This window comes from Mesoplodon mirus (genome assembly GCF_964341445.2).
Source record: "Mesoplodon mirus genome assembly, chromosome: 3".
Lineage (NCBI taxonomy): Eukaryota > Metazoa > Chordata > Mammalia > Artiodactyla > Ziphiidae > Mesoplodon > Mesoplodon mirus.
In genome coordinates, this window is record NC_138978.1 from 28,596,423 (window position 1) to 28,602,975 (window position 6,553).

Sequence of the window (6,553 nt, forward strand, 5' to 3'; positions counted from 1 at the left end):
AATCCTCTTGTATGAAGTGCCAAGCTGCCTGCAGCAGTGCATGATGGACATTTTTTTTTCTTTTTAAAACACACCAACAAAAAAATGTATTTGTAGATTGTGATAAAGTGTAAATAACTGAATTTTCAACCGTGGTTTGAAGTCAGCTTTCAGGGCATTATGTCTTGTTTTGATGAAAAGAGATCACTCTATACCCCCCTTTTTAAAGGAAAATTATCGCAAGAGAATCAGGATGTGTAAAGCTAACATGCATCGCAAAAAACCAAAGGTAACCTAAATGTCTGATTTTAATAGCACATATTTCTCTTTTACATAAACTGTGACAGCAACTTGCATAAACAATTCTTTAGCTGTTAATTTTAATGTTAAAACTTTGCAAAACTTGTTTAATAAAAATAGCTGTAAAAAGAAAAACCATATGCTGCCGCATAAATTAGCCATAACTCTTAATAATCCTGCCCATCACAAGTGAACTGTAATGTAACCTGGGCACAGAGTCTGACATCTTAAATGACACATTGTAAAATTTCAATGACTGTAGTTTAGACCTGCTGCTCCCCAAAGTAAAGCTTTCTGCTCAGCTATTTTAAAATGTACAAGGATGTGAGCCCCTATAGGTCCCCGTATTGATATTCACAATGAAATGTTAGTTAAAATTTCTTTAAAGTTGCATGTTTCTCTCCTGTAATGTGTAAACTGCATGCAGGATCTCTTATCTTTTATTTTGTATGTCTTTAGAACTTCCTCTTTAAAAGACTTATCTCTTACTTCTCCATTTTCAGGTGATTGAAAACTCCTGAGGCATTTCTTGGAGTAGAATGGGTAGTGAAGACCCATGTCAGGTATGTTAAGGTGGCTTTCTATTAAGGATATTGGACTTTTATCCTAACTAAAACAGTTTTGCCAGGTGGTAGCCTGGGAGGTAATCAATGGGCAAATCTTGCTTGTATGTACTTTGTACCATATTTACAGCATGACCATGCTTTTACGTTGGTTTACAGTCCATGTTGAATTTACTTGTAATGACCAGACTTTTCAGCTTACATCTTTTGACTCCCACTCTATTTTGTCAATAACCTGATAAGGTGGTGTTTCATTTGGAGTTCATTGGTTATAAGCAACAAAGTGACTGGCTCATGTAAATGAAAGGGAATCTATTGGAAGGATATTAGGGGCCCACAGATTTAATGTGAAGGCTAGAAAATCTGGCTTGGGAACCAGAGTGGCTACAGCAAACTGGGACAGCAGTGGTAGACCACAGGAGTGGTTCTAAAGCTGGGATTAGCTCCTTGGACACTATTGCTGGAATAAGTACACTGTTAGCCATGTTTGGTTTCAAGGTTCAAGTTCTAGGGAGGCAAAGTGTCAGACTGGATTAGCTTGAGTCACATGCCCATACTTTACCAGTATGCAGTAAGAAAAAACTAATTCCTCAAAAGGAAGTCAGGGTGTTATTAGGAAAGAGAAATAGATACTGAGCAACCAAACGACAGTTATTCAGTAATAACCGTATTTTACAGAAGTAACTGAGACTTAATGAGGGTAAGTGACTTCCCAGGGTCACATAATTAGTGTGGGTAGTAATCAAGCCCAAGTTTATGTGTTGCCAGAACCTAACATCTTACCTCTCATACTATACCACTTTTAATCTAAGGAAAGGGTATTTCTCACACAGAAGAGACCCCTGGTTAGAGACATTGTGGTGTAGTAGAAAGGACATGGAACCTGAGAAACCTGGAGTTGAGTCTATGAGCTATCTTTTGTTTGGTGACCTAAAACACATCACTTATTTCCACATCTGAGAAGGAAGATAGTGATAATGTACACTTCACAGTGGTTGGCAAACTGAAGGAGTTCAAGTATACATAAGGTCAACCAATTCCGTCCCCTATACATAGTAAATATTAGTGTTCTTTCCCTAAAAAAGTTTAACTCCCTGGTTGGGTGGTTGGGGGCTCTGACAACTGAGTGAGCCTTTCTATTGGTTTTTCCTCTGCCCCTGAGTAAGTTGTTAGGGTTATGAGGGCACTGAGGAGAAAGGATCCAACTAGGTAGGCCAAAGATATTGTGTCCTTTGACAGGGAAATTTGCCTTCTTGGAGATCATTTCTTCCAAACCCACCTCTCGGCCAGGAGCCTCTGCGATACGGAGGCTTTAAGGAGGGCCATGTGTACTGAGCGTGGTTCTGTGCATCCAGAAGTCCTAAGTTTGATACTGGTGACATGAATGGTTAGAAAATTTTAGGGGAAAGTCCCTGAATGCAGAGAATTTAGTCTCAACTCTTCCTAAGGTAGTCTTAAGAGCAGAATTTTGAGGAAACGTCTTTCTTCATTTGGCCTGTGATTTGTACTTGGAAAGGCAGGTTCCATTGTTGGCAGACCCAGGCCTGCCAGTGGTCTGCCTATTCTGGGTGTGCAGTTTCGGTCCCAGTGTTTTCTATCACTACCTGTGAACTTTATTACATCTGTAAGTTTTAGAGCCAGGGAAGACCGGGGACCTGTCCTGGCTGTGCCTCATCATAGCCCTTGTCTTTGTTTTAACAACGAAAAAAAAACCCTTACCCCTTGTCTCATTTCTTTCTTTCTTTCTTTCTTTTCTTTTTTTTTTTTTTTTAAGCATAGTGAACATCTTTTTTTTTTTTTTTTTCGCTGTGTCACACGACTTGCAGGATCCTAGTTCCCAGACAAGGGATTGAACCTGGGCCACGGCTGTGAAAGCACCGAGTCCCAACCACTGGACCACCAGAGAATTCCCTGTGTCTTATTTCTTTTTATGATTTGAATTTTATTTTAGTTGTTTTTTTTATATAGCAGGTCTGTGTCTCATTTCTTTATCATTAAATGGAGTTGATAATAATAGCTAACATGTATCACTATGTGCATCATAATATCCTAAGCAGTTACTAAAAACTATCTCATTTGGTCCTCTCTACCTTTTCCTTTTTAATTGAGATAAAATTCACATAACATAAAATTTACCATTTTAATCATTTTAAAATGCACAGTTCAGTGGTTATTAGAATATTCACAGTGCTGTATGAGCATTATCACTATTTAGTTCCAGAAAATTTCCATTACCCCAAAAGAATCTCATACGTGTTAGTAGTCACTCCCAATTCCCCTCTCTCCCACTAAGCTACTTTCTGTTTCTATGGATTTCCCTATTCTGGACTTTTCATATAAATGGAATCATAATATATGTGCCTTTTGTGATTGGCTTCTTTGACTTTGCATAATGTTTTCAAAGTTCATGCATGTTATAGTACATATCAGTACTTCATATAGTGATAGGAAACAATATTACTTCCCTTCATATAGTGATAGGAAACAATATTACTTCCCAAAGCAGCCCATTTCATTTAAGACAGCTCCAAGTATTAGAAGTTTTCCCTCATTTTGAATGAGTCACTCTAGTAGCTTATACTGATTCTATTTTGGATTTCTGAAGGGATTCCTATCATGTATTTGAAGATCTTTTTCTTTTTTCTTTCTTTTTTTTAATTTATTTATTTTTGGCTGTACTGGGTCTTTGTTGCTGCGTGCGGGCTTTCTCTAGTTGCAGCCAGACGGGGCTACTCTTTGTTGCGGTGCACGGGCTTCTCACTGCGGTGGCTTCTCTTGTTGTGGAGCACAGGCTCTAGGCGCTCGGGCGTCAGTAGTTGTGGCACAAGGGGTCAGTAGTTGTGGCTCGCGAGCTCTAGAGCACAGGCTCAGTAGTTGTGGCACACAGGCTTAGTTGCTCCGCAGCATGTGGGATCTTCCCGGACCAGGGCTCAAACCCATGTCCCCCGCATTGGCAGGCGGATTCTTAACCACTGCGCCACCAGGGAAGTCCCTGAAGATCATTTTCACTCATGTTTCTTTCCCAGCTCTAAAAGTTATTTGTTAGACTTGCTAGATCTGATTTTCAAGAAAAACTAGAAATTTGGATTTTATATACTGCCAGTTGTTTAATGTTTGCTTAGATTTGTGTCAGTCCCTGTAAAACATATGCTGCAAGCCAAATTCTGCCCATCACCTGCCAGTTGCAGCTTCTGGTTAGCTTCTATTAATACAGATTAAAAGGCATATTAGGATTATTGAGATATAATTCATATACCAAACTATTCACTCATTTAAAGTGTACAATTCGGTGGTTTTTAGTATATACGAGAGTTGTACAGTCATCAACACAATCAATTTTAGAACGTCTTTCTCACCCCAAAAAAGAAATCCTTTGCCCATTAAGCCATTTCCCCACAATCAGCTTATCCTTTCTAGCTCTAAGCAACCATTAATCCATGTTCTGTCTCTATCACCTTGTCTATTCTAGACACTTCATAAAGTGGAATTATACAACATATAATCTTTTATGACTGGCTTCTTTCACTTAGCATAATATTTTCAAGCCTCATCCGTGTTGTAGCATGTTGTCAGTACTTCCTTTTATTGTCAAATACTATTTCATTATATGCATATACCACATTTTATTTATCCATTTACCACTTTTTGGCTAATATGAATAATGCTTCTATGAACATTCACGTACAGGTTTTTGTGTGGACGTATGTTTTCAATTTCTTGGATGTATACCTAGGAGAGGAATTGCTAGGTCATACGGTAACTCTTTGTTTAACTTTTTGAGGAACTGCCCATCTGTTTTACACAGAGACTACACCATTCCTACCAGCAATGTATGAGGTGTCTAATTTCTCCACATCCTTACCAACACTTGCTATTTTCTTTTTGTTTATTACAGCTATCCTGCTGAATTGGTATCTCATTGTGGTTTTGATTTGCATTTCCCTAATGAATAATGTCGTTGAGCATCTTTTCATGTACTTATCCACCATTTTGTTTATCTTCTTTAGAGAAATGTTTATTTAAATCTTCTGTCAATTTTTAAATTGGATGATTTGTCTTTTTATTATTGAATTGTAAATTCATTATATAGTTGGATGATGGATCCTTATCATATATGAGATTTGCAAGTATTTTCTCCTATTCTGTGAGTTCTCTTTTTATTTTCTTTGAAACGCAGAAGTTTTTCATTTTGATGAAGTCCAATTTATCTGTTATTTTCTTTCATTGCTTGTGCTTTTGGTGTCATAGGTAAGAAGCCATTGTCTCATTCATGGTCCTGAAATTTTATACCTTTTTCCTTCCAAAAGTTTTATAGTTTTAATTCTTATATTTAGGTCTATGATCCATTTTGCGTTAATTTTTGTATATGGAATGAGGTGGGGGGTTCATATTCGTTTGCATGTGGATGTCCAGTTGGCTCAGCACCATTTATTGAAAAGACTGTTCTTTCCCCATTGAATGATCTTGGCATCCTGGTTGGAAATCAATTGACCATAGAGGTATGGATCTATTCCCCTTTGAAGTAGGTATTACTTAAAGTGATTAATATAATTTTTGGCATATAGTAGCTACTCAGTAATAAATAATAGCTGATTGGACTATTTTGACATCATTAAGAGCTAGTAAGTGGTGGGACTAGGATTTGATCCCAGGTATGGGTGACCCCAAATCATGTCTGTAATACTGAAGGCTGCTAAAGTGGAAATGAGGCTGTTCTAGCTGCTATGCCTAGCCATATGTAGTTGTCCAGAGGCTCAGAGGCTGAGGCCCCACATGCCCTTCCCCCACCATCAGCCTCCCTTGCTCCTCCCCCCATCTCCCTCCAGGGTTTCCAGGATACTCTTAGAGATGACACTTACTGCTAAGGGAACTCTCTCACCCTTTCTTACCTAGGGATATGACAGTATTCAGATAGCCTTAGGGTTTGTCCACTCTTGCTTTCTCTCCCACCACTTCCCCCTCCTGTCTCAGGCTAAGAATGTAGGTGAAGATGCATCAGCAACTGCTAGGGCTTTCTGGCCACCAAGGATGAAGCAGACTCAGACTGTGTTTTGTTTCAGGAACAGCAGCCTGAGAGTTAGGACCCATAAGGCTTCTTGCCTACACATGTGCAGAGTGCTCCCGAACCAAGTGAACTAGGGGGATAAAGGTAGTGATGGTGGATATTTTGCTCAGATATTTGAAGCTTAAATAATCCCTCCATAGCCTCAAACCTCTGAGGCTCTATGTCGCCCAAAGATCACTTGAGTTAGAATTCATAAAGTAGCACGTGGGCTCCCTTTTTCTTGATCTTGTGCTTTGTTTGAGCCTATACAGGCTGCTGTTAGCTGGCAGAGTTACTATTAAGTAGTCATTTTAATTTTCCCTCATTTTGTTACTTTTCTGTCTATTCCCATTAATTGGTCTTGACCCCCCCCCCTTTTTTTTTTGCGGTACGCGGGCCTCTCACTGTTGTGGCCTCTCCCGTTGCGGAGCACAGGCTCCGGACGCGCAGGCTCAGCGGCCATGGCTCACGGGCCTAGCCGCTCTGCAGCATGTGGGATCTTCCCGGACTGGGGCATGAACCCGTGTCCCCTGCATCGGCAGGCGGACTCTCAACCACTGCGCCACCAGGGAAGCCCTTGACCCCATTTTTTTAAAAGGAGAAAGTGATGTAGAGAAAATAGGCAGCTTTGCCTGGCTAAGGGAGAAGAAAATTTAATTTGAATGTC